Below are 26,997 nucleotides of genomic sequence, written 5' to 3' on the forward strand. Positions count from 1 at the left end.
CTACATGTAAGTTGTAAAACAAAATAAAATAAAGCAAAAAAACAAGAAGGGCAATTCTGTTATTTTACATTACTGAAATCAAATTCATCTAACATGTCTGCGAACCAAACAGAATATGAAATTGGATTCCAATTCCATTTCCTGCCAACCAAACAGAATATGGAATTATATTTCAATTCCTAACAAATTCCAATTCCTGACAGATTCCAATTCCTAACAGATTCCAATTCCCTCATAAACATTACAGCGAACCAAACGTCACCTTAGAAGGTTCCTTGTTGCCTTTCTTCTATAAATTTTAAATTTTCTTATAAATTTCTTTGCTTGAAATCAACCCTTTCATATCTATCGATCGATCATTCAGTCAAGTTCTTTTTTTTATTGAAATCCTAATTTCTCAGGCGTTTTTCTCAAAAAAATCACTCGTGACCAATATATTTACCGATCTAACACCGGTCATATTATATTTCCCGATCTAACACCCGTAGCAGTAAAGTGCGCTCCCTGCTCCGCGCTATATGTTGATTTGGCGCCACGTGTGGTATAGCGCCCCCTTATAGCGCGCCCCCTATACCACACTATACGCTGACATGACTTACACGTGGGTATAGCGCGCTCCTTGATCCGCACTATAGTTGTTTATCTGACATGTGGGGTATAGCGCGGTACAGGGGGCGCGCTATACCTTTAATTACCCCCCAATCCTCCCTATAAATATCCACATCCTCTATTACTTTCATCACACCATATTCTCTCAAATTCTCTCAAATACTTTATCTGTTTAAGGTATATTTTATAATATTTTTAATATTATGTATTTAATTTATTTAAGCATTTTACTTTATTTAATATTTTACTAATATAATTTTTTTGCATATATATAATGGAAGGCGATTTACTTCGCTTGGATGGAAATCATATATCTCGACACTTTGTTGATACGGTAACATTTTAACGTTTTAATTTAATTTAAATTATTTGTAATAATTTGTTGATTTATTTAATGCATGATTATTAGATTAAGAATTAATTTGTGTAATTATTTAATTTTAGGAGAAGGACCCTATATTAGATCCTTTTATTAGGAATCTTAAGTTAGTGATACATAGCCGTGTCTTGCCGTATTTAGTAGAGGCTGGATTTGGTTACATAGGTAGATATCAGGGTCACTGTAAGATAGAACCAGACCTTATTTCTGCCTTAGTAGAGCGGTGGAGGCCGGAGACCCACACATTCCATCTTTCGTGCGGAGAGTGCACGATTACACTTGAGGATGTTGTTATACACCTAGGTTTTCTGGTGGATGGAGATATGATATCAGGGATCTAGCAGGGTTCCTGGACTACTTTGTGTCGGGATAATCTAGGACGTGTCCCGGAAAGTTTTATCGGAGGTAGGATACCGTTAAATTGGTTAGATGCCAATTTTCAAGAGTTGAGCGCAGACACCTCTGAAGATGAAGTTAAGATGTATGCACGGGCATGCATATTGCAGTTGATAGGGAGGGTTATTGATGCCGGACAAATCGTGCAACCTAGTTCACTGTATGTGGTTGCGACATCTTAGCGACTTTCGTCTGGCCGGATCATTCAGTTGGGGCTTGACAGTTTTGACTTTGTTGTACAGAGAGATGTGTGGAGCCACTGACTACAAGCGTAATGCTATCGACGGATGTCTCCTGCTGTTGTAGTCTTGGGCATGGTATCGATTGCCCTTTTTATGTCCCGTTGTGAAGAACTCATTTGTATTTTCACTACTTCTGAGGTAATTATAAAACTGATTTTGTATATTAATAATTTTATACAACGTATAATAATTTTTTTCCTTGAATAGGTGGTCTACTGATAGGAAAAATCATCAGGAGCTACCTGATGATTTAGAAAAAATTAGGGTGCTAATCGATCAGAAGGCTGGCACACATGTATGAATTTTAATGTTTAAAAATCAATTTTTGATTATAGTTATATAATTAGATTATTATTTTGATAAAAAATTATATAATATTTGTTTTAGTTTGAATGGGTGCCATATTGTACTGATGATGTGAGGGCGGTGATCCCACCTGAGTTGAGGGGCCCATCAGATGTTTGGATGGCGATGATCCCTCTGATCTGTTATGCGACCGTTGAGTGGCACTCTACTGATTGCGTGCTCCGATAATTTGGTTGTTTTCAACCAATTCCGGAAGCACCTCACAATATGGACGAGTTGCATAGCTTAGATAGACGCGGCAAGACAGATACAAATTAGCTGGTGAGGTAACATGAGTGGGACGTGTCATGGGAGGATCGACATCGGTGCCTTCCCCGTAGAGAGCCCATTTTACTTGACCTCTTGAGTGTTGTTGACGGTTATTATGAGTGGTTCAACAGTAACGGGAAATCGTTTCGGCTTCCCGAGGATGCACGAGGGCAGACCTTTCCGCGACGTCGACAGAGACGTTTACCGACATAACACCGTCGTCCCCCGACTCGTGGACGGAGAGCATGTGCTTCCGGTTCATCCTCAGCTACACCAGCATGACCTTTACAGCAGCCACCGCAGCCATTTATGATGCTACAACCATATATGATGTTGCCACCTTTCCATTACCAGATGACGCCGCCTTCACATGGTTTTATGACCCCCGCCGTCGCCACCATCACAGATGACCCCTCCTAGAGGCTACTATGGGTCTATGTTTGCAGATCCGACTTGGGGTTCATATACTGGATATCTGACGGGTTCAGCCTCATCACCCATGGCCGCAACACATACACCTCTTGTACAGTTTTCACACTCAGCGATGTCTGGGTTTTATGTGTTTTCCCAGTTTTCGCAGGCCAGTAGGATAGTCAGTCATACACCTCCAGGGTCCTTATTCTATGGAAGTGCTTCATCTTCATCATCTCCTCATCAACCAAATGTACCTACTCAGGACGAAAACGACGACGACGACGACGACGGTGATGATGATAACATCGAGGAGTCAAAACCAGTGATAAGAAGAAATCCTCCTCGAGACCGACAGTCACCGCCCTGCGGAACACATTCGCATCACAGGCATCGATAGATTTTTTTATTATATTTGTATTTATTTCATTTTGTTAAATTATAATTTTTTATTATTTCTCATTTAATACTTACTTTATTTTGTTAAATTTGTTGGACTTTTTGTAATGTATTTCAGTTAATTTTGTTTATTACCATTTAATATCAGTTATTGTAATTTGGTTATCATTTACCATTTAATTCTTATTGTAAGTTTGTTGTATTTAAAATTATATTCAAATACCAAATTGTTATTAGTTTGATAAAATTTAATGATTGTGTTTGTTTGTTTTAATCTTAATCAGAGATTATCGAATGACATTAACTTGAAGTAAATGCAAATTAAAGTATGTTGAGTTAATCGATTGACGAATATGGCCAAGAGGGGGGTGATTTGGCAATTAAAATTTTGGTGGAAGCTTTTGCAGAAAATTGAAAGAAATTTGCACATCGATTTAGAGTGGTTCGACTTTCTCAACCAAAGTCTACGTCCACTACCTTAGCTATCCACACTAAGGATTTTTCCACAAATTCACTAATTTGTCTTTCTTTTGAGGACAAAGAGTAACCTTACAAACCCTCAAGAATTATACCCTAAATTCTTGAAAACACTCTCTCCCAAAGAGAACAATACAAATTTGCAAACTTACAAGGAAATCCTCACAAGGTAGATTGTTTGCACAATTCTTAGAACAAAGAAAAGAACACTCAAGAATGAATACAATTGAGCACAATAAGTGTTCTTGAAAGCAAAATGAATATTGAATGAAAAATAGGCTTGAAATGCTCAAACTTGAGGTTTGATGCTTTCTCTTTGATTCTCTCTTGATTCTAGCTGCTTGATGTTTCTTGTTATTGATCAATGGCTTCTAAGCTTGCTTAAATACACCTTGAATTACTTCTGAACTTTGGGGATCATTAATGAAGTTTTTGGAGCCGTTTAAGTGTGAAAACAATTAATATTTCTGCTTGGAGCGTGGGAGGAATCGGTACCCCTAATGGGGAATCGGTTCCCTAAGTGTAAAATTCAAATATTTCGACCGTTGAACAGTGGGGGGAATTGGTACCCCGTAGGGGGAATCGGTTCCCTCTGAGCATACTGGAATTCTCGGAGCCAAACCATTCAGGGGAAATCGGTACCCCCTTGGGGGGAATTGGTTCCCTCTGAGCAATCTGGAATTTTTGGCTTTGAAATGGTCCGAAATATTTTGTAAAATCGTTTTGAAATTATTTTAAGATTAAAACTTAATTTTACACTTGAGTAAGGATTTAAAATGAACTTTGAAATACTTTGAGTAATATTTTGATATTCGATTTAATATATCGAATATGCTTAGAAAAAATCTTTTTCAAAATTAAAATTCTTTTAATTTAATTTGTTATATCGAAACATAAAAATGTTTTCAACAATCTCCCCCTTTTTGATATAACAAAACATTTTAAGATTTTCTAATTTCAAAATGAATTTTGATTTTGAAAACACTAATCTCCTTTACTTTAACACTACTCCTCTTCAAAAACTCCCTTTTTAATTTAATAACATTCTCCCCCTTTTTGTTAAATCAAAAAGATTCGTAAAAGAATTTAAACAAGGTTTTGAAATCATTTGACCAATTGATTATATATATAGTTTAAGCTGCTAAGATCACAATCAAGAGAAACGTTAGCCATTAGTTTCATAATCAATATTCATAAATAATGTGACATGGCAAAATTGGTCATATATCTAACATGATGTAAATGACGCAATAATGAAGAAATTTAACCACACCAAATATATAAGTTCAAACATCTATAATCCATCAAATAAGTTCAAATATCCAACAACAAAAAGAAAACAATCCAAAAACATTCAAAATGTTTAAACAATAAGCTTTAAGTTCAAAGTACTAAAGCAAAACAAAGAATCAAGCATCCATAAGAGGATCGGGAGGAGGAAAACGAGCTCGCATAGCGGCCATTTCATGAGTGAGTTCATTAATACGAGCGTTGGTTGCTTCATTGTTTGCACGCATCTCCTAGAGAATTTCCAATTGTTGAGTTCCCATTGTGAATAAATGGGACTCTATAGAAGTAAAGCGCGAATCTATGGTAGCATATCGGAAATCGAATGTCTCCATAAAAGATTAAAAATATGGAGGCATTTGATTCGTTTGTTGTGCTTGCTCCTCGGGCTGCTCAGGCTCATCTTCGGCTTCATCGATGTCTCGCATTAATTGTTCAAGCTCGGGATCGTCGTCAGCTTCTGGTGGAGCTCGTGAAGAACTAGCTCCCGGAGTATTTTCAGAAGATCGAACCTATTCACCGGTTTCCTTATCCTTTATTCATCACGTTCTCGTTAAGGAAAGAAGATTAATTTGTTTCCTACTCTAAGCCCGGCTTTAGAAAATAGATTACTTAGAATGCAACCATAAACTAGAGAGGAACAAAGTTTCTTATTTGGCACTAAGTTTACGGTTTCAACGATTTCAGCAAAAATAATCTCAGGAAGATTTATTTTAATACTATTTTGGAAACAATGTAACCACCAAAGATCTAAAGCACGAAGAGTAGAGTAATGACCTCCGGATGGTCGAAACCACCAAGAAATCATTAGATGAAGAAAACGATCATGAAGGTCTAAGACACTCGCACTATCTCTTCTATTATAACAAGAACCTAAAACCTATTTTTCATTTGATATACCATCATTATCTAATCCTAATGCTTTGGCTATGTAAGCCGAGTTAATATGTAAGAATTGTCCTAGGAGGTAGGAACAAACTTCTATGGTCTTAGTTTGAGCTCGGTTTTTGACACAAACGGCATTAGAATAAAATATGCGAACAAGTTGATGGTAAACTATAGGTTCAAGGTTACAAAGTTTATCAAATTTCCACTCTTGTAAAAGAGGAAGATATTTAAAATCGATATCTATCATAGCTTGACGAGAAGGAATACGTTTTTCTCTAATTTTGTAAGAGTCAAAATATTGATAATACCAAAAACGATGATTTCTAGGACCAGGATGATTGAAGCACGAGTTTTGGATAGTCATATTAGGATCAATAGGATTAGGATTAGGAATTGGAATTTCAGGAATAGGAGGTGGATTTGGTTGACGGTGTGAGCGACTAGATGATGACCTAGCACGTTTAAGATTGGACATGGTTTAGGAAGTCGGAATAGAATGGATAACCTGCAATTTAGAAAACACATGTATGCAATTCAATCAATCCCAAAACTCAATTGAGTCCTCAATATTTCAAGGTTCTTTAAACCAATCCTAATGGGCAAAGTTTTTGAAAACTATTGAAAAATAAGATTTTGAAAAACAATATATGTATAGTTTTCATAACAACATAATTCAATTAAAACACAATAATTTGAAAAACAAAATTTTTTTATTTCGAAAATTTCAAAATTTTTGGAAAAATTCTTGTGTTTTTGATGAAATTAGTTGTAATATCTAGTTTCTAATCACTAAACAATCAATGCCCGATCACTATTTCTATCTAAAACTAATTAAAACTAGTCATATGTTCAAAATCAATGAAAAATAGAGAGTTTAGAAAAATTTACCTTGAAAGATGAGATTCAGTGGATTTTGATGTTGTTTGCACGATTTTAATGATGCTAGCAGGTTTAGAAGATGATATTCAAAGATAATTCTGATTAAAAACGTTGTTTTGAGGAAAAGTGGAGATATGGAGAGAGTAGAGATGAGAAATGGCGGCAATGAGAGATGAGGGTTTGAGCAAAAATATGAGGTTCTGCCCAATAAAACCAGAACCCCAGGGGGTATCGATTCCCCTGTGGGGGGAATCGGTTCCCCTTCAAAGGGGGAATCGGTTCCCTCATGGGGGTATCGATTCCCTCTGCACCAAAATGTTAAAATCCGATTTTAAACACACAAAATGCTAAATTAATTTTCTCTAGTGGTATTGGAAACTCATATATTGAAAATTAATCACGTTCAAACAATCAAATTAATCTTTAAACTATATTTGAACATAAAGTTAATTTTCATCAAGAATCATAAACTCCCCCTAACTAATAGCAATGAATGCAATCAAAAATTACTATTCTAAGCATTTTTTTATTTAGTCTTAAAAGTGCTAAAATTATTTTAAACACTAAGTGGAGATAGGTTGGTCAAACGTAATTCTCTCCTAAGTGTCTAAAATTTTTCCTTGTCTAAAGGTTTTGTAAAGATATCCGCTAATTGGTGCAAAGTGTCAACAAATTCTAGAACTACATCTTCCTTAGTGACATGGTCTCTAATGAAGTGATGTCTTATTTCAATGTGCTTAGTTCTAGAGTGTTGGATGGGATTTTTAGTGAGACATATAGCACTAGTATTGTCACACTTGATAGGAATGGTACCTACTTCAATTCCATAATAAAAAAGTTGTTGTTTCATCCATAAAACTTGTGCACAACAACTACCAGCTGAAATGTATTTGGCTTCAGTGGTAGATAATGCAACATAATTTTGTTTCTTTGAAAACCAAGAAATCAGCATATTTCCAAGGAATTGGCAAGTACCGGAGGTGCTTTTCCTATCTAATTTGCATCCTCTATAATCCGCATCAGAAAAGGCATGCAAGCTAAAGCTAGAGTCTCTAGGATACCAAAGTCCTAAACTAGGAGTGTCCTTAAGGTATCTAAAGATTCTCTTAACAGCTAGTAAATGTGATTCCTTAGGACATGATTGAAATCTAGCACATAAGCAAACACTAAACATAATGTCCAGTCTACTTGCAGTTAGATAAAGCAAAAAGCCAATCATTGACCTATATAATTTAACATCTACACATTTACCTTCTTCATCTAAGTCAAGCTTTGTTGAAGAGCTCATTGGAGTGTCATGAGGTTTGCCATTTTCCAGTCTAAACTTCTTGAGCATATCTTTGACGTACTTATCTTGATTGATGAAGATGACATCTTTTCTTTGCTTGATTTGGAGTCCCAAGAAAAATGAGGGCTCCCCCATCATGCTCATCTCAAACTCACTTTGCATTAGCTTAGAAAATTCTTGGCAAAGAACATCATTAGTAGAACCAAATATTATATCATCAACATAAATTTGAACTACTAATAAATCTTTACCTTTATGCTTTAAAAACAATGTAGTGTCAACCTTCCCTTTTGAAAAACCTTTTTCAATTAAAAAGTTTGACAATCTTTCATACCAAGGCGCTTTTGTCAATTTAAGAACATGATCTGGAAATTTTGAATCTTCAAAACCTGGAGGTTGTTCCACATACACTTCTTCCTTTATAAAACCATTTAAAAATGCACTTTTAACATCCATTTGATATAATTTAAATTCATGAAAACATGCAAATGCTAACATTCTAATTGCTTCCATCCTAGCCACGGGAGCGTATGTTTCATTATAGTCTATGCCCTCTTCTTGAGTATACCCTTGAACAACAAGTCTAGCCTTGTTTCTCACTATATTACCACTCTCATCAAGCTTATTCCTAAATACCCATCTAGTACCTATAGTAGATTTATTACTAGGCCTTTCAACTAATGTCCATACTTTACTTCTCTCAAATTGATTTAGTTCTTCTTGCATAGCCATAATCCAATGTTCATCTTTTAATGCTTCTTTAATATTCTTAGGCTCTATGCATGAAATAAATGCAACATAATTACAAATATTTCTAAGAGAAGATCGAGTTGTTACCCCTTTGGATGGATCACCTATAATCTCACCATCCTTGACATAGTTGTACTCTCTTGGATAAAATACTTCCCTTTCTTCAATGGTTGGATTCTCAAGAGGATCATGAGTTACCTCATCTTTTGTTTATTCCTTTGATGATGGTTCTTCAACGTCATGTCTAACTTCATTTGTATTTATAATACCTACATGATCATTCACACAAGAATCCTTCCCCGGAAGGGGATTATGATCGAAAACAACATGTATAGACTATTCTACAACTAAAGTTCTTTTATTAAATACTCAATAAGCTTTAGAATTTAAGGAATAACCCAGAAAAATTCCTTCATCACTTTTAGCATCAAATTTGCCAAGGTTTTCTTTACCGTTGTTCAAAACAAAACATTTACATCCAAAAGGATGAAAATATCTAATGTTAGGTTTTTATTTTTGAAAATTTCATATGGAGTTTTCTTTAAAATTGGCCTAATCATTACTCGATTTACAACATAACAAGCGGTATTTGTGGCTTCCGCCTAAAAATATTTTGGCAAATTATTTTCACAAAGCATAGTTCTAGCCATTTCTTCTAAAGTTCGATTTTTCCTCTCAACAACTCCATTTTGTTGAGGGGTTCTAGGTGCTGAAAAATTATGGCTAATACCATTAGAATTACAAAACTCATTAAATCCAAGATTTTCAAATTCAGTGCCATGATCACTTCTAACACTAGTGATAAAGTAACCTTTTTCGTTTTGGATTACTTTTGAAATGTGATGAAATTTCTAATGCTTCATCTTTAGTACTTAAGAATAGAACCCAAGTATATCTAGAATAGTCATCTACCAAGATAAATGCATATTGTTTTCCACCCAAGCTAGTAGTCCTAGTTGGCCCAAAAAGATCCATATAGATCAATTGTAATACTCTACTAGTTGATACATCATTAATGGATTTAAAAGAAACTCGCTTTTATTTTCCTTTAGTACAAGCATCACATATTTTATCATTATCAAATTTAAGCTTAGGCAACCCTCGAACTAAATCACCTTGAATTAGCCGTTGCAAAACACTCATACTAGCATGTCCTAGTCTCCTATGCCATAACCAACTATCATGTTCATCCTTAGCAACTAGGCACAAATTAGTCATATCAATAGAATCTAAATGCACCATGTATATGTTTTCTATTCTATGACCAACAAGCATAATCTGATTAGATGTAATGTCAATGACTTTACAACCATTAATATCAAACATGACATTGAATCCCTTATCACAAAATTGACTAATACTAAATAGATTATGCTTTAATCCATTCACATATAAAACATTCTTAATTTGTATGGAAGAGGTATTACCAATAGTACCAATACCTTCAATGTGACCTTTTAAATCATCACCAAAAGTCACTTCTCCTCCATTTTTGGTGTTAAGCTCAATGAACCGGTTTTTGTCTCCGGTCATGTGTCTTGAGCATTCACTATCAAGGTACCATGAATTTGGATTTGTTTCCCGTGCCTTGTAGCAATGCTCCTTTTCCTACAAACATAGATTAATTTCTAATTTTTGGTACCCAAATTTTTTTGGGTCCATATTCAGTAGTTTTCAAAATCCTAGTCCCCTTAGGTATCCATTTGTGTAGGATATCCTTATCTTTAGTAGTAATGAGCTCTTTAGGAACCCATATACTTCTAACGATTTTTCCATTAGAGGTTCTTTGGGGACCTCTATGATTGTAGTTTTTAAAACTTTTTCTAACAAAGTTAGATTTTGAATTTTCTCCATTTTCAAAACGTTTTGTTTCAACTTTATCAAAAGAGGCTTTAAGATCATCAATTTTCTTTTGATGATCATCATTGACCTTTTAAAGTAAATTTTGCAAATCCAAATTTTTCTTTTCAAATTCTTCTAGTTTGATTTGCAAATCTTTGATTTTACTTTCAAGATCGTTGTTGGTTTTGGATATGAGTTTATTTTCATTTTTCAATTTTGAAACATCATTTTTATATTTTAAAAACAATTTCTCGTAATCCGAAGCCAACCCATTATTCCTCTAATAACTCATCATAGGATAAATCATCAAAATTAGATGAGTTAGAGGTTACCTTAGAATCTTCCCGAATGCCATCAAGCACAAGTTTGCTATTTCTTGTTCCTTCATCGGAACTTCTTCATCGCTCCATGTAGCCACATGAGCCTTGTGCTTATTCTTTGATTGACCATTTCTCTTCAATTGTGGGCAATCATATTTGACATGCCCCGGCTTTTTGCATTCATAGCAAATGATTGGGTCCTTCTCTTTTTGTTCATTTTTGAGGCCTTCAATTCGTTTGAATTTTCTTCCTCGGTAAGGTCTCATCATTTTTCTGAACCGTTTGGTAAACAATGTCATTTCCTCGTCATCGTCATCTTCATCTAAATCACTCTCATCTTTTGTGGATTTGAGAGCAACTCCAATATTTTTCTTCTTCTCCTTCTCCTTTGGTGTCTCTTCAATCTTATCGAGGTCCACCTCATCTTCAAGCATCATTTCATGAGTGAGGATGAACGATTAGCTCTTCAAGAGTAAGGACGTTAGATCCTTAGACTCGATGATTGTCGTCTTCTTTGATTGCCACGATTTTGGAAGGGAGTAAACTAACTTCCTCACAAGCTTTTCTTTTGAAATGATCTCTCCATATGATTTGAGACCATTGACAATCGTTGAGAATCTATCCGTCATAGCTTTGATATCTTCATTTGGTTTCATCCTAAAATTTTCATAGCTATGCGTTAGAATACTAATTTTAGATTTCTTTACCTCATCGGTACCTTCATGAGTGACTTGAAGTTTTTTCCATATTTCTTTGGTGGTTGTACAAGATGAAACTCTTCCGTATTCATCTGGTCCAAGAGCACAAAATATAATATGGATGGCTTTGGAGTTGAGCTGGAACATTTTTGTCTCTCATTCACTCTATAATCTTGGATGAGTGAGAGGCTTGAAGTATCATTCTTCTACGACATTCCATGCTCCCATGTCACTTGTTGAATGAAGTACATCATTCTATTTTTCAATAGGCATAGTTAGCCCCATTGAAGAAGGAGACTTGTTGACAGGCATCGAATCGAGACCGGAGTTGAAGTTTGAAGTATAGGCCATTGATGACTTTGATTATCGATGTAACTCTTCCCGAATCGAATCAAGAGGCGATTAAATCTTCAAATGAGTTAGGCTCTGATACCAATTGTTGAGTTAATCGATTGACGAATATGGCCAAGAGGGGGTGAATTGGCAATTAAAATTTTGGTGGAAGCTTTACAGAAAATTGAAAGAAATTTGCCAGCGATTTAGAGTGGTTCGACTTTCTCAACCAAAGTCTACGTCCATTACCTTAGCTATCCACACTAAGAATTTTCCACAATTCACTAATTTGTCTTTCTTTTGAGGACAAAGAGTAACCTTACAAACGCTCAAGAATTATACCCCAAATTCTTGAGAACACTCTCTCCCAAAGAGAACAATACAAATTTGCAAACTTACAAGGAAATCCTCACAAGGTAGATTGTTTGCACAATTCTTAGAACAAAGAAAAGAACACTCAAGAATGAATACAATTGAGCACAATAAGTGTTCTTGAAAGCAAAATGAATATTGAATGAAAAATAGGCTTGAAATGCTCAAACTTGAGGTTTGATGCTTTCTCTTTGATTCTCTTTTGATTCTAGTTGCTTGATGTTTCTTGTTATTGATCAATGGCTTCTAAGCTTGCTTAAATACACCTTGAATCACTTCTGAACATTGGGGATCATTAATGAAATTTTTGGAGCTGTTTAAGTGTGAAAACAATTAATATTTCTGCTTGGAGCGTGGGGGAATCGGTACCCTAATGGGGAATCAGTTCCCTAAGTATAAAATTCAAATATATCGACCGTTGAACAGTGGGGGGAATCAGTACCCCTAGGGGGAATCGGTTCCCTCCGAGCATACTGGAATTCTCGGAGCCAAACCATTCAGGGGGAATCGGTACCCCCTTGGGGGGAATCGATTCCCTCTGAGCAATATGGAATTTTTGGCTTTAAAATAGTTCGAAATATTTTTTAAAATCGTTTTGAAATTATTTTAAGATTAAAACTTAATTTTACACTTGAGTAAGGATTTAAAATGAACTTTGAAATACTTTGAGTAATATTTTGATATTCGCTTTAATATATCGAATATGCTTAGAAAAAATCTTTTTCAAAATTAAATTCTTTTAATTTAATTTATTATATTGAAACATCAAAATGATTTCAACAAAATACAAGATTATTATTGATAAACAAATACATCATTTCCTCATCAATTGTTACTTGATGACAACAGAAGTGGACATGTTTTTCTAGTGTGTCCTGGGTTTCTACATGCCCACATCTTCTGTCTTGTCTAGATCTTTCTCGAATATCCATATCGCAGTGAATTCGATTGGATTTTGGACGACCAGGCTCCCTCAATAAACTCGGATTGGTACAATCGGAAGCCAATCTTGAACCTCATCAGGGTCTTTGTCATTACCTATGGGGGGAAACTCAAATTTGTATACCTTAAAACCTTCAGATAGTAGGTATACAAGATCCACAAATGGTTATAGTATTGACGTGTATGCAAGCAAGCTGCTATCACATGGATACTTCAGCTTGAAAAAACCTGCAGTCGCACGTTCTGTCCCTTAGATTTACTCTTAACGACACAGCTTCATCCCTTGAAGAGGTTGCGGCAACTCTGTGACACGAAACATTTTCATGCCTTCTAGAGAAGCTGTTACAGACATTCCATTTGATGCAACAATTTTTTTCTATAGATCTGCAACTAATCTAGGGTGATAGACATGACCGCCTTGCATCCAGGTTTGAGCTTGTCCCCCAAGATTCGCAAAAAGCACCCCCAACGAAAATATATAGTTTTTACCAAAGCGCTACAGGTAAGTGACGTGCACCCTTTAAGGTTGAATTGATGCCTCTGCCAAGTTGGTCGTCATGTGTCCATATCGATATCCACCATCATATGCGTTCGTCCACATTTCTTTATCGATGAGGCTGATGTAATCGTATCCTTCCTCGTTCTTCGCCCGTAAATCTTGAAGCATTGATTCAAACGTTCGAGGAAGTAGTTCGTAACTGATCAAAAAATGTATAACTACTAACTTACTTTCTTTGCAAATTAAAACGATTGAAAGAAAACAAACTACATCAGTTTCACTTACTCATGCGCACAATTAATTGACACTCATCATTCTTCTTGTACCTTCCATGATAGTTCGCAGCAATGTCAGAGACAATACCTATGTTGGACAAAGGGTGGTTGCCATATTGGACCAAAAAACTCCATTGCTGCTTTGATCCCAGCTCCGCGATCTGATATGACACAGATGTTTCCTTCGTGATAACATGTGCACGTAAATTTCGGAGGAAAAAAACCCAAGAATTTATCTTCTCCTTCGACAAGAGCAAAGCAACTGGAAAAATGTTGCGATTGCCATCTTGGACAACTGTCAATAATAAAACTTGCTTGTATTTTTCATACAAGAAAGTCTTATCGATCTGGACCACAAGCTTGCAGTATTTGGCAGCATTAACGCACTGTGGGTAACTCCAAAAACCCGTAGAATTGGCTTCGATCGCGAAGAACTCGATCATTATGGTATGCATAGGAGCTTTCGAAGTCCACAATTGTCTCAGGATTCAACGTCCGACTAGCCTAAACCAACCTGGAAGTTCGTTGTAAATGCATCCCTTTGCCATGAGTTTGACAATGGCATTTTGTTTTGCCAACCAAGCTTTTTTTTATAGGAGACAGTGTACCCATACTGCGATTGTATAGCTGAATCAACACTGCAACACTATATGAGAGCTTGTTTTTACCATGGGCATGATGGCTTGGCATATCATTTCAGAGTCCAAGTTGGGATGATCTTGGTTGACCCCTCCAGCACAACATGTGTGAGGACTGTTGTATACTGTTAGTTCCCATATGTTGTTTTTCCTCTTTATTTTCGATACGCGAACCCAATTACATCTGTTTTCTCGTCGGGCACAATAGCATACATATTTTCCGGTCGCGATCGTTGACTCTGGACTGAACAGAATTACGGATATGTAATTTTTTATAGCCATCACTGCTTCTTCTTTGCTTGAAAACTCCATGCCTAAATATAACTCATCATATTTATTGATGAGTAATATCCATAGTCACCGAGATGAGGCATATTCGCAAATTCCTGGCTCGTACATTGCACATATGCAGTTTCATACATGTGTGCAGGAGGGTCAGTTTGTGCCACATTTCCTGGAACTTCATCATCATCGGAGTTAAATTGCGGTGATTCTGGTGAATGAATAGTCTAGTCTCAGCACCATCCGCATCAGGCTCACGAAGCGTTCTTCTGGTGGAGATGATGGTTCCTCCATGCCTCCACATTTAGGTCGAAGAATCTACTACTTGCACTCATTCCCCTTGACTGGAAGGCATATCGACATTGAGATTGTAGTCGGGCTGTCAACTTAATCAACTTGTTCAGCCAGCCCATAGGGAGCTAATGATTGACCCCGAACAGCACGCACTTGAACAAATGTGCATACATCTCAATAGCGGCGTCTGAATAATTACTTTGAGCTTCAACCATCATTTGAACATCATCATTGTTCGAAAGTTCGAACGCTGTATAAGTTAATGGCAACAATGATGTTGGAAATCTGTACTTCAACGACGACATTCTTCTACTACTTCCAAACATGAATATTCATCGAAATCTTCGTTATCAGCTCCTCAAGAGTTATGTTTCTCTGAATGATATTTAACACGCTCATTGATACGAAAACAACGCCGGTTTCATCTTCTCGAATTTCATCATCATAATAAACAATAGCTGAAAGTCGCGCCATTCTTTGAGTTTAAAAGTGCAGCAATATTATATCTGCAAAAAAAAAATAACTGAAACAAACCTGATTAAATAAATTATATATGAACGAAAATATAACACAATGAATTTTTACATATCAACGTAAATAATTTAAATAATATAATTTTATATTATTACCTGCACCGCAAACTATTTTGACGTATGCTCATACTTTTCAATTTTACAAAACACAAAAATTAATTGAAAATAATTAGTATAATATTTTTTCAAATAATCATAACAAACAATAAGTATAATAAAAAAGTTATAACAAATTTATAACGAAAAATCGCACGAACTTCTAAATCAAATATGAGAAAATTATAATTATTATCATTGACGGAATTGTTGTATTAATTATAAGCTTAGAGGAGAGATGTGAGGAGATGTGAGAAACTTAACGGGAGTGAAGGGTATTTATAACCATATAAGGCGCGGTACCTGCATCGCGCTATATGTAATTATTCATATAAAAGGTATAGCGCGGACCCTGATATAATTCTCAGATACCCAAGTATAGCGCTGAGCAGGGGCGGCGCTATACCCCTACGTCACGTATAGCGCGGATCAGGGGGCGTACTATACCCACATGTACGTCATGTCAGTGTATAACGCGGTACAGGGGGTGCGAATACCCTACGTAGCGCCAAATCAACATATAGCACGGGACAGGAGCGCGCTTTACTGCTACGGGTGTTAGATCAAGAAATAATTTAATGTGTTAGATCAATAAATATATCGATTACTGGTAATTTTTTTGAAAAAAACGACAATTTCTCAAACCCTCCTCCTTGTGAGGTTTCATTTTCTTCTATTGTTATTTTTGGACGGTTTTATTATGATATGTTATCTCTTTTTATTCTCTCAACTTAGAAAAAATTATTTGTGTTGATATGTCGATGTTTGAAATTTGCAGTGGCTAATCAGGCCGAGTCTTGCAATGGCGAAAAGTTTCTTCAAGCTTGACCATCCATTGGGTTGGTTTCGTTGATTCCTTCTTCTTTTTTCCTGATCTCTGTCTCTTCATTTTTCGTTGAAAATTGCTGTTGAATCTTTGTTGTGTTAAAATCAATTTGGGTTTCTGTGTTTTTATTTTTTGGGGATTAAATATCTGATTTGTTTCTTCATTGTTTAGACTTAATTTGTTTATTAAACCCTGGTTCAATTGACGTCATCTCTTTGTTAAACCGTTGATATGTTTCTTCGTTTCAACTTATCTTAAAGGGTACTATATTGAAAGAGCTAGACTGCAAGTTTTCTGTTGATGGCTACACAGATGCTTATATTTGTCCGTAATCTATTCCATGTTCTGCTATATCTTCTCGTTTTGCATTTCTATGTTGTTTTCCTGTCATTTTGTAATGATATCTGGTTGCAAAATGTTGGTATTTCTAAATTCCCTAATTTTCAGAAAAGAGGATGGATGAAGTTGCTCGCATCAGGGCGAAATATCCTGACAGAATTCCCGTAAGAATATTTCAGTTACCATATTTCCTTTTGAACATTATTTTATCCTGCATTGTTCTTTTAAAGTTCATCTTGCTTATGGGAAACCATGCAGATTATTGTTGAGAAGGCTGGAAAGAGCGACGTTCCTGATATTGATAAAAAGAGTTAGTTGCACTTGCCCCGATTAAAGTTGTCTTTGTCTTTGTTGTTTGTGTTTTCCGGTAGCTATTATTCTAATACTTGCTGTGCTTCTAAAGTGAATTGATACATGGAAACATCAATTCTTTGCCATTCGAGTTATTCAGTCTATTATTTTCCAAGCTTGCCCTGATAACCTTTTTATGTCCTTTTTTCTAAAATTCTTTTTGATTGTGGCTTAGGTATCTCGTTCCTGCTGATTTGACTGTCGGACAATTTGTCTATGTTGTCCGTAAAAGGATTAAGCTTAGTGCCGAAAAAGCTATATTTGTCTTTGTGAACAACACCCTCCTCCTACTGGTGTGATATATTATCTTCAAGTGTTATTAACCTATCGCAGAGGCTTTATGATAATTATTTTTGATTTGGGTACAGCTGCCTTGATGTCTGCAATTTATGAGGAAAACAAGGATGAAGATGGTTTCTTTATATGACTTACAGTGGAGAGAACACATTTGGTTCCTCTTTACTTCAAGCATAATGCTATCAATCTATGTAAATATCTAAAAGGAAGGTGTAAATTCGCAGTGGTACCCCACCCAATACACTAGTTTCAAGTATGATTCATGAATTATATGAAAGTTCTAAATGTTTGGAAGTCATTTTTGATATTATTCTTTCATCCCATGAACGTTATCCAGTCATTTTCCATAGTGATTGTTGGGTAGGCCATTAAAGGTACTCAATGAAACTATTTTTTATGCTTTAAGGCTGCCATTAAATTGGAGAATATAAGTCCCTCAAATGAATTGAGGAATAGATCAAAACTCAAAGCCTTGGCAGTTGCAATTTTTTCTAATTTTCATTTGGAGGAGCTTTTTCTGGCATTTACTCTTTATCCATGTTATGCCCTTGGAAACGCCAAGCTTGAAGCTGTTGGCTCCCTTCAAAGCCGCTGTTTTAAAGCCACCTTTCCCTTTGGGTTTCTTGGTGTCGTTCTTTCTTAGCTGTGGCGTCCTCATCTTCCATGGCACCAAATCCTCCGGCCCATTGATCAGCCCAGCTTGGTGCCTCACTCGCCATAGATTCTTGTTATTCTTTTATATCAGAGCAAAAACAAGTTTGTGAAACCAATACCCAATGATCATAACCTTGATTTAATTGCAACAAATCAGAAGAAAAATATGAAACCATTTCCAGCCAAATCAATGATTGAAACATAGATCCTTTTTTGGGAGTACTATAAATCATTGTTTCAAAAGCTTATTTCTCTTTTCGTGTATATTACGCTTATTGTATCATATATGATATCATACTTCGATACGAAAAAAATAATAAGAGTTTAAGAACAGTATATATATAAATAGGATCAAAACGAGGAATTGCAGAAGTAGGTTAGGAGACTATATACTCCTATGAAAGCTAAGAAGGAAGTATGTAGAAGAAATGAGACTTAAACTTGTGTATTTGTTATGAACAGCAGAAATGATAAAAAGCAATAAGTAAAGCAGAGATTAGTACGCACCTGGTGCTGGTGATGATTAACAATGGTTGCTGTGCGTGAGAACAAATTGATAACAGCAGCAGATGAACAATAATGGGATTTCTGCTCAAGAACCTTTAAAAACGCAAGAGAGAAAGGAACTAGGGATGGCTTTGTCCCTTTATTTTTTTTAAAGGACTTGCCAAATCACTTGTTCCCATCATCTGAAGCAAACTCCTTGGAGCATCTTCATTCCTGTTTCTTTTTTTCTAAAAATTACTAATAATGCACGTTGATGATTAAATATTGATGTCAAATCTTCTTTGTTGATTCATGCAATTATCTTGAGATATGATATTTATATTAACATTTGTATCCTTTTTTTTTGAATCCCATGTTATATGTTTATTTTAACTAAGAATGGCATCTAAAAAGAGTGTGTAGGCAATGAAGTGTTGGGACGGTGCTTTTTTTTTCTGGGAAAAAGGAAAAAATATATATAATGGTAGCATAAAGTGACAAGTAAGAAAAGAAATTTTATCAATATTTGATCCCTTTCATATATTTGTTACGATATTTTTTTAATTATGATTTAATTTGAAACTTTACAATTAAAATGTATTATATTTTAAATGTTTATGGTTATTTGATCCCGCAATTTATTTTATTTTCACCCTTAAAAATATTTGAAAATATCTTGATTGAAGAGAGTACGATTCATAGATCGCAATATACTTATCAATACTAACCTTAGGCATCGAGTTGTTGTGTGCAGGTTCAATTACGGGGTTTAGAAACATTGAGGATCAAATTGGAGAGAGATGAGGCACTTGGAGGATCGAGGTTATCAAGTTCTATAAATTCTTAAATCCTACAATTGAATCCATCATAATGGCTCGAGACGAGTAATGTATTCTTTTCAAATTTTGTGAAGAATTTAATTGATTGCACAGAAGATCATTTATCAATATTAATCATTAGTCATGGTTTGATCATTGCAGGTGAGGCCTTTCCCTTTAACATCCCCTAAACACCACAATTGAACACCGTAGTTCTATATTTGAATAACAATTGAAACTAGTAGTTGTTGACACTGACTGGTGTATGTTGAAAGATTTCAAGATTGGTATAGGGCCGTTTTCAAGAGTAGAAATGATTTAGGTAAAATATCCTGGTTTGGCAGCTAACTCCATTGATCATCTGCCCGGCTAAGTGCTCGATGACTTTGTTGCATCCAATTGCCATGAATTGCTGACTGTTGATGCCACAATCATTAGAAAAAAAGAAGCAGTTGCTTTGGGGTTGGATTATTAAATGCTGCTTTTCCATTGGTTTTCTTTCTAGTTGTTGATGGATGCCCCATCATGCATAAAGCAAGGCGTGGCGATTCCACAAATATATATACATTGGAATTCTGCATTTCTTATAGTTATGTTTACCTATCTTACACTTTTCAAAATAGTTCTTTGTTAAAATCTTATCGACAGGGAAAAGGTTAAACTTGGATCAGAATTAGTAAGAGAAAGGGTTCAGATGGATCTCTTGAAGATAAATAAACATCAAAATATGATTTCTTCTTTATCATCCAAGCAAAACTAAAATTGCAAGTTGAAACCAACCAAACTAGCATGGCGCAATTCATTTACCAATTAATGTGTCATACATCTCACTTTTGATTTCCTGGTAGACTTTGATTTCTTCAATTTACCAGACTTGTCATCAACACTTGTCCAAGTATAACCACTAGGAATAGCAAAAGGATCTGCAGGTTGTGCCGTTGAAGAAGAACACGTGCTGCTGCCGATGTTTGCTCACGGACAACGATCGACTGTTGCTTCGCCTTAACCATGCTGTGGACGACCACGATGAAGAAGACATTGGATCAGGGTTATTATCTGATTTTGGGCCCTCCACCGCTTGGCCTCTGCCTCCACATGGGAAAAAAGTCTAGGACTTGAGAGCGGAGTGTAGAATTGATCAGTTGATTGGAGTTCAACAAATTTTGTGAAGGTTATCACCACTCTTACTGTTGGGACGACCGGAAGTGCAAGCTGCCCCACGCCAAACAAATAATTCATCATGTTTTTTTACACAGAGTGCGAAACCAATAAAAAAACTACTACGATTCACCTTGTCCGAAAATCACTCAAGTCAAAAAGTGAAAAAGATCTCCCTATTCTAAAACGGAGATTAGACAGTTTAAACGGTTGAACTACACCTATATATAGGTCCCGCCTGAACATCCGTGATCCTGACACGTCATCATTCATGGTCCGTCCAAACGATGGTAACATGATCTAACCAGGAAAAAGATTTTTAAAAAAGGCCTCACGAAGCAAGCCTTGTTGTCTGTGGAGAAAAAGAAACCGCGGATGTGGTGGTCCCTTATATAGGGAAATCACGTTGGATCTAAAAGCGCACCGCCGAAGAAGTCGGCGTTCCGACCAGATAGACAAGCAAAGCAAAGCAAAAGCAAAAGCACGGCACAGAACTTAAAACACGCTTTTGTGTCCTATAGAAATGGTGCTACAGCAGAGGCCAGGCCCTTGCTTGCTTGACCAACGCAAAAAGACACAAAAGAGACACCCTCTAGAGACAGAAAGACATACGTGGGCCCCCTAATTTGTAAAAACAACAAAAATTATTAAAATAAAAAACTATTATACTTACTTTGACGGAAATGTTCCCGGCGGGAATTTGGTTGTCAACAGCTCTCTCATCCTTCGAACAGCTTTCACCTTGTTAGCCAAAATGTCAAGTAACGGTAATAACTCTTCTGTCTTCAATGGGAACTGTTCCGTTAACCAAACGGACGGCCGTAAACTTCACATATTCTTTCTCCTTCGTTTGCGGAGGTGGCACGGCTTTATCATCGGAAAAGTCACCGATCTACTAGGAGGCGGAGCTGAAGAAGGGAAACAACATCCACACTCCTACGACCAACTGAAATCCACTCCCTCTCTTCTCTGACAAAATTACTGTGCCTTCTCCTATCAGGCATAGCGAAATTTGGATTTCACAAACCAGAAAACCGTCTCGTCTTCGTCAAGCTCTAAGGGTAATACTTTCACTTCCCGCATTGTCGTTTTCAGAACTTGCGACTTTTCGTGACCTGAAGCTGAAAATCACGTTATGTACTTCGAAAACTTTAGCTTTCCATTCACCGACGCTCTCTGTCTTCTCTTGGCGTCTCCAGTTAGTTCTCGCTACGAGTTCCGCTCTGGTTACGTCCATCCAGGTCGGTACACGCTTGTTTGGGAACAAAACCCTGTAATATCGGATTCACTCATCGGAACTCCGGCATTTTCGAATGCGTCGAAGATTTTACGATCGTCATGGTTTAGTACTAGCAATGAAACGCTGGGGATGTTGTGGCGATGATCCCCGTCGCCGAGAAATAGAAAGCTTTGATCAGCTCGTTGGATTTTAAGCCGTCGAATCCGGCCAATGACGTATCGGCTCGGAGGTTACCGTCGCGTTTCCAGATCTTGTAGGTATCTGAAGGTGCAATTTTCCCGACGAAAGGAATAACAGAGCTTTCGAAGTGGAATGAGATTTCCATGTAGAAGTCGCATTCGGCGGAGGACGGCAATTCCGCGAGGTAAACGGCGGCGCCATTTGCACCAGGCGGAACGGTGGTGGAGTTTCAGGAGGACCAAGGCAATGTCAGAGCTCTGACGACAGAGAGCTTCCTGGAGTGGATTCCAACCTGCAGCGTTCTGGAACGACACGTCAGCGCCAGCAGCTGCGAGTTCTGGCTGCTACGGAGTCGTTTAGGCGGACTGCGAGGTGGAGGGGAGTTTCACGGAAGGGGACGTCACGCCGGTCTATAACAGCGGAAATCTGATCGGCTATGCGCTCTGACTCAGTGAGTCGCATTCGGAGTGGATGTGAGCAGGATCAGCTAGCTTGGTAGAGTGGAAAGCAGACGAGTCAAAGTAAAATGATCGCCCGAAACGACGGAGTAATGGACAGGGCTGTGCTTGTAGTCCTCCGGTTGATAGATGGAAACCTCGTCATCGTGGACGCCGATGATGATCTGGACATTGCGTCCCTATCTTCTTCACTTCACCTAATTAATTTTACCGAAGCATTTTTCTGAATTGAGTAAACCAAGGGGGAGGGGTGAAGAAAGCTGAAAATGTGTCAGGCAAAGGTACGACGGTTTGGGGATTGAGATTAAACTTGGGTTTGTGTTAACGGCAAAATTATTTTATGGGGGCAAAGAGAAGGAAAGGGACGGGTTACACGCAATCTAGGACCAACTTAAAAAATAATTATCCTCCACTTTTACTATATTCAAAATTATTTTTAGGGTAAAGTATAGTAATGGTCACTAAATTTTTTTATATCTTTTATTTAGGTCCCTTAACTTTTAAAACTTTGTAAAAGTCCTCTAACATTTATTCCTTTTGCAATATGGTCCCCGACGTTACACTGCCGTTAGTACGTTTGTAATATGGTCACTGAACTTTTTAGGCGCTTGCATTTAGGTCTCCCACTTTTAAAACTTGCAACACAATCCTTAATTTCATTCTAACCCCAAATTCCTTTTTTTTATAGGATAGAAGGCTTCAATAAAACCCCCTTCGTGATTAACGGAACTTAAAAATAGTTCCTTAATCCGCACAAGGAGGAAAAGAGTGCCCTAGGATTCATTAAACTCAAATATAACAAAGTAATACAAATAATCTCCCTCAAGAGATATAACAAGTAATACAATAAACTCAAATATAACAAAGTAATACAAACTAATCTCCCTCAAGAGATATAACAAAGTAATACAAACGAATCTATTCAAGGTGTATTTACTTATTTTTCATGTTTGTTTATATAAAATACTTCTAGTTTACAAGTCAATTAAAAAAATGCTTAAATATATAAATGACCTTAATTACATGATATTATTTTATAAAGTCTCACCAACTATTAAAAGTTACAAAATGATGTCTTAAGAGTTTTGTTTTATCAAGTCTGACTATTAAAAGTTACATAATGATCACATTATATTCGTATGTTCAAACTTGTCTCTTTATATTAAAAAAGTAATGATCGTTTGAACCAGACACTAACCGTTGAATGAAATATAATGAAATATGTAAACATCCGTAAAATTTTCAAGTTAAAAAATGTTATACAAAAAAATGAACTCCTTTATTTTTGAAAGAAAACAAATACAAATAAATTTACAAACTTAACAAAAATATTTCAATGTTATATGCCCACTTAAGTAATCTTTATCGTACTCGAATGATTCATCGAGATTCTTCCATTAATGTTGATATCCTATCGCGAATAAAGAAACTTGTAACATGCATACAAAAGCAATGGACGTTTAGCTTATAAAATTTTGGTGGAAGCTTTTGCAAAAAATTGAAAGTAATTGCACAACGATTTAGAGTGGTTCGACTTCTCAATCAATGTCTACGCCCACTACCTTAGCTATCCACACTAAGGATTTTCCAACAAATTCACTAATTGGTTTTTCCTTTGAGGCCAAAGAGATAACCTTACAGCTCCCTCAAGAATATACCCCAATTCTTGAGAACACTCTTTCTCAAAGAGAAGATTACAAATTTGCAAACTTACAAGGAAATCCTCATAAGGAGATTGTTTGCACAATTCTAGAACAAAGAAAAGAACACTAAAAAATGAATACAATTGACAAGTAGTGTTCTTGAAAGCAAAATGAATATTGAATGAAAATAGGATTGAAATGCTCAAACTTGAGGTTTGATGTTTTCTCTTTGATTCTCTCTGATTCTTGTTGATTGTTGTTTTGTTGATCAATGGCTTCTAAGCTTGTTTAAATACACCTTCAAAGATTCTGAACATTGGGGATGCTTAGTGGAGTTAATATAGACGTTTAAGTGTGAAAATAATTAATAAATTCAGTTGGGAGCGTCAGTGCATCGATGCATACCATGGTGCATCAGTGAAAATTCAAATATTTTGACTGTGGACCCTTAGTGCATCGGTGCACTAAGAGTGCATCGATGCACTAAGAGTGCACCGATGCATCAAGTGCATTCGATGTTTCAAAATAGCCAGAGTGCATCGATGTATGACTGGTACATTGTTGCATCAAATGCATTCGATGTTTTCATAAAATCCTCAGTGCATCGGTGCATGGTATGTGTATCGATGCATGAAATGCATTCGATGTTCAATTTAATTCATGGTGCACGATGCACTCGATGCATGGATGGTGCATCGGTGCATCACTTTGATAAAACACAATACTTTATGAAATTGTTCAAAATGGTTTTAAGTATAAAAAAACAATTTTACACATTAGTAAGGTTTGAATTGAACTTGAAAGACTTGGAGTACAATTTGATATTCGATTAATTAAATCGAATATACTTAGAAAATCTTTTGTAAAATCTTAAAATTCATTTAAACTTAATTTGTTATATCGAAACACAAAATGTTTTCAACAATCTCCCCCTTTTGATATAACAAAACATTGTGTTATTTTAAGATTTTTTAAAATTTGAAATCAATTTTGAAAAATTACTCCCCCTTACTAACACTTCTCCCTTTTAAACACTAATATTCTCCCCCTTTTTGTTAAATCAAAAAGATTTAAATATCGATTTAAACAAGTAAACAATAATCATAATTAAATGTGAAATGGTATAATTGGTCAAAATGAACTAATATGATGCAAAATTAATAATCATTAAGCTCAAAAATAATAAAATCAAACCAAATATATATATATATATATATATATATATATATATATATATAATAAGTTCAAAATCTAAACATCCAACTCCTAACAAATTCAAACACTTATTAATCCAAAACAAACATCCAGAAATATCAAAAATTAATACAAGTTTGAAATCCAAGAAAACATAACATGGAAACAAATTCACTCCATAGGAGGATCGGGAGAAGGAGGATAATGAGCTCGAACTTCAAGAGTGAGAGCGTCCATACATTAACGCATCTCCCGCTGTAACTCATTAATCTGAGACTCCATGGAGGCAAACCTCAGATCAAACGACTCCAAGAAGGATCAAAAATATGGGCATTTGATCTTCTTGTTGTGCCGATTCCGGTGCAGGCTCATCATCTGGAACGTGATCGTCGATATCTTGCATAAGTTGTTGAAACTCATGATCATCGTCAGCATCCGGTGCAGGAGGAGGAGCACGAGAAGAGCTAGGAGCAGCTCGTGAAGAGCTAGCTCCCGGGGTTTGCTTACCGAGTTGAAATACCCAAAGATCGGTTTTCTCTCGTCTTGTTTATAATCACTTTCTTCAAGGAAGTAAGATTGATTTGGTTTTGGAGTGGGATAGGTGTAACATCCCAAACTATGGGTTAGTGACTAAATGGTAAACTTTCAGAAATTTGGTGATTAAAGTAGAAGAATGGATTAGTTCAATGATTTATCTGGAAATAAATCCTAAAAGTTGTTAGTAATTATCAAATGAAGTAGAGGGAAAAATGGTCATTTGACTAATAAATGAATTAAAATAGATATGATAAATATGTGTTAGAGGGGATAAGGATGAAGAGATATTCTCTTCATCTTCTTCTTCTTCTTCATGTACGAGAGAGAGCCAATCTTGCAAAGGTAGATTCCTTGTAGCTGATTATTTTTTGATTTAAGAGTGGGTTTTGATCATTAGGTAATACTTAAGCTTATGGAAAGCTTAAGTTGTCCTAAAATCAAGATAAAGAAGTTATGAAAGATTAAAGAAAATGAGTTTCTTAAGGAAATTCTGGAAAAGAGTTAGTAAGTGAATTTGAGAAGGAATTTGACTTGTCATCAATCTAATTAAGGAATGGAGTGTTAGAATTAGATTTAAAACATGTTAAAATCTGGTATGATTCTTGAAGTTAATAAAGAGGAGAGGATATTAAGGTTAAAGACGAGATAATTTATTATAAATGAGTTTAAACATGTATATGAAAGTTAGGAATATGAAAGGGGATGAAATATGAAGCATTTGAGTGAAGAGTGGATGATTTTTGGGTTTAAAAGAGGTTCTGGGCAGAGGCATCGATGCACATTCATAGTGCATCGATGCATCAGGTTAAAACCCAGAAATTGTTTGAATGTGCACCGATGCATTGGTAGTGCATCGATGCACTCTTTTATAATAAAGACATTGAATGCAATTCGTGCATCGATGCATAAGTAGTGCATCGATGCATCCCATTAATAGTGAAACATCGAATGCAATCGGTGCATCGATGCATAAGGAGTGCATCGATGCATCTCAGCAATAATACAACATCGAATACATTTTATGCACCGAGCATCAGTAGTGCATCAATGCATACCTTCATTAAGGATGAAA

General features: G+C 36.0%; 1 long non-coding RNA gene and 2 pseudogenes across 1 annotated transcript; 1 reads left to right on the forward strand and 2 right to left on the reverse strand.

Moving 5' to 3' along the window:
* The first annotated feature begins 16,498 nt into the window (after positions 1 to 16,498).
* Positions 16,499 to 17,799, forward strand: LOC120190140 (annotated as a pseudogene).
* Positions 17,800 to 17,936: 137 nt separating this feature from the next.
* On the reverse strand, positions 17,937 to 18,829 carry LOC120190142. The gene is made up of 2 exons (XR_005522596.1): positions 18,719 to 18,829; positions 17,937 to 18,290 (listed from the first exon to the last, which is right to left on the reverse strand). It is a non-coding gene; the product is annotated as an uncharacterized LOC120190142 (long non-coding RNA).
* Positions 18,830 to 20,250: 1,421 nt separating this feature from the next.
* On the reverse strand, positions 20,251 to 22,723 carry LOC120190141 (annotated as a pseudogene).
* Positions 22,724 to 26,997: the final 4,274 nt, after the last annotated feature.

Source organism: Hibiscus syriacus, unplaced genomic scaffold (assembly GCF_006381635.1).
Source record: "Hibiscus syriacus cultivar Baekdansim isolate YM2019G1 unplaced genomic scaffold, ASM638163v2 tig00116962_pilon, whole genome shotgun sequence".
NCBI lineage: Eukaryota > Viridiplantae > Streptophyta > Magnoliopsida > Malvales > Malvaceae > Hibiscus > Hibiscus syriacus.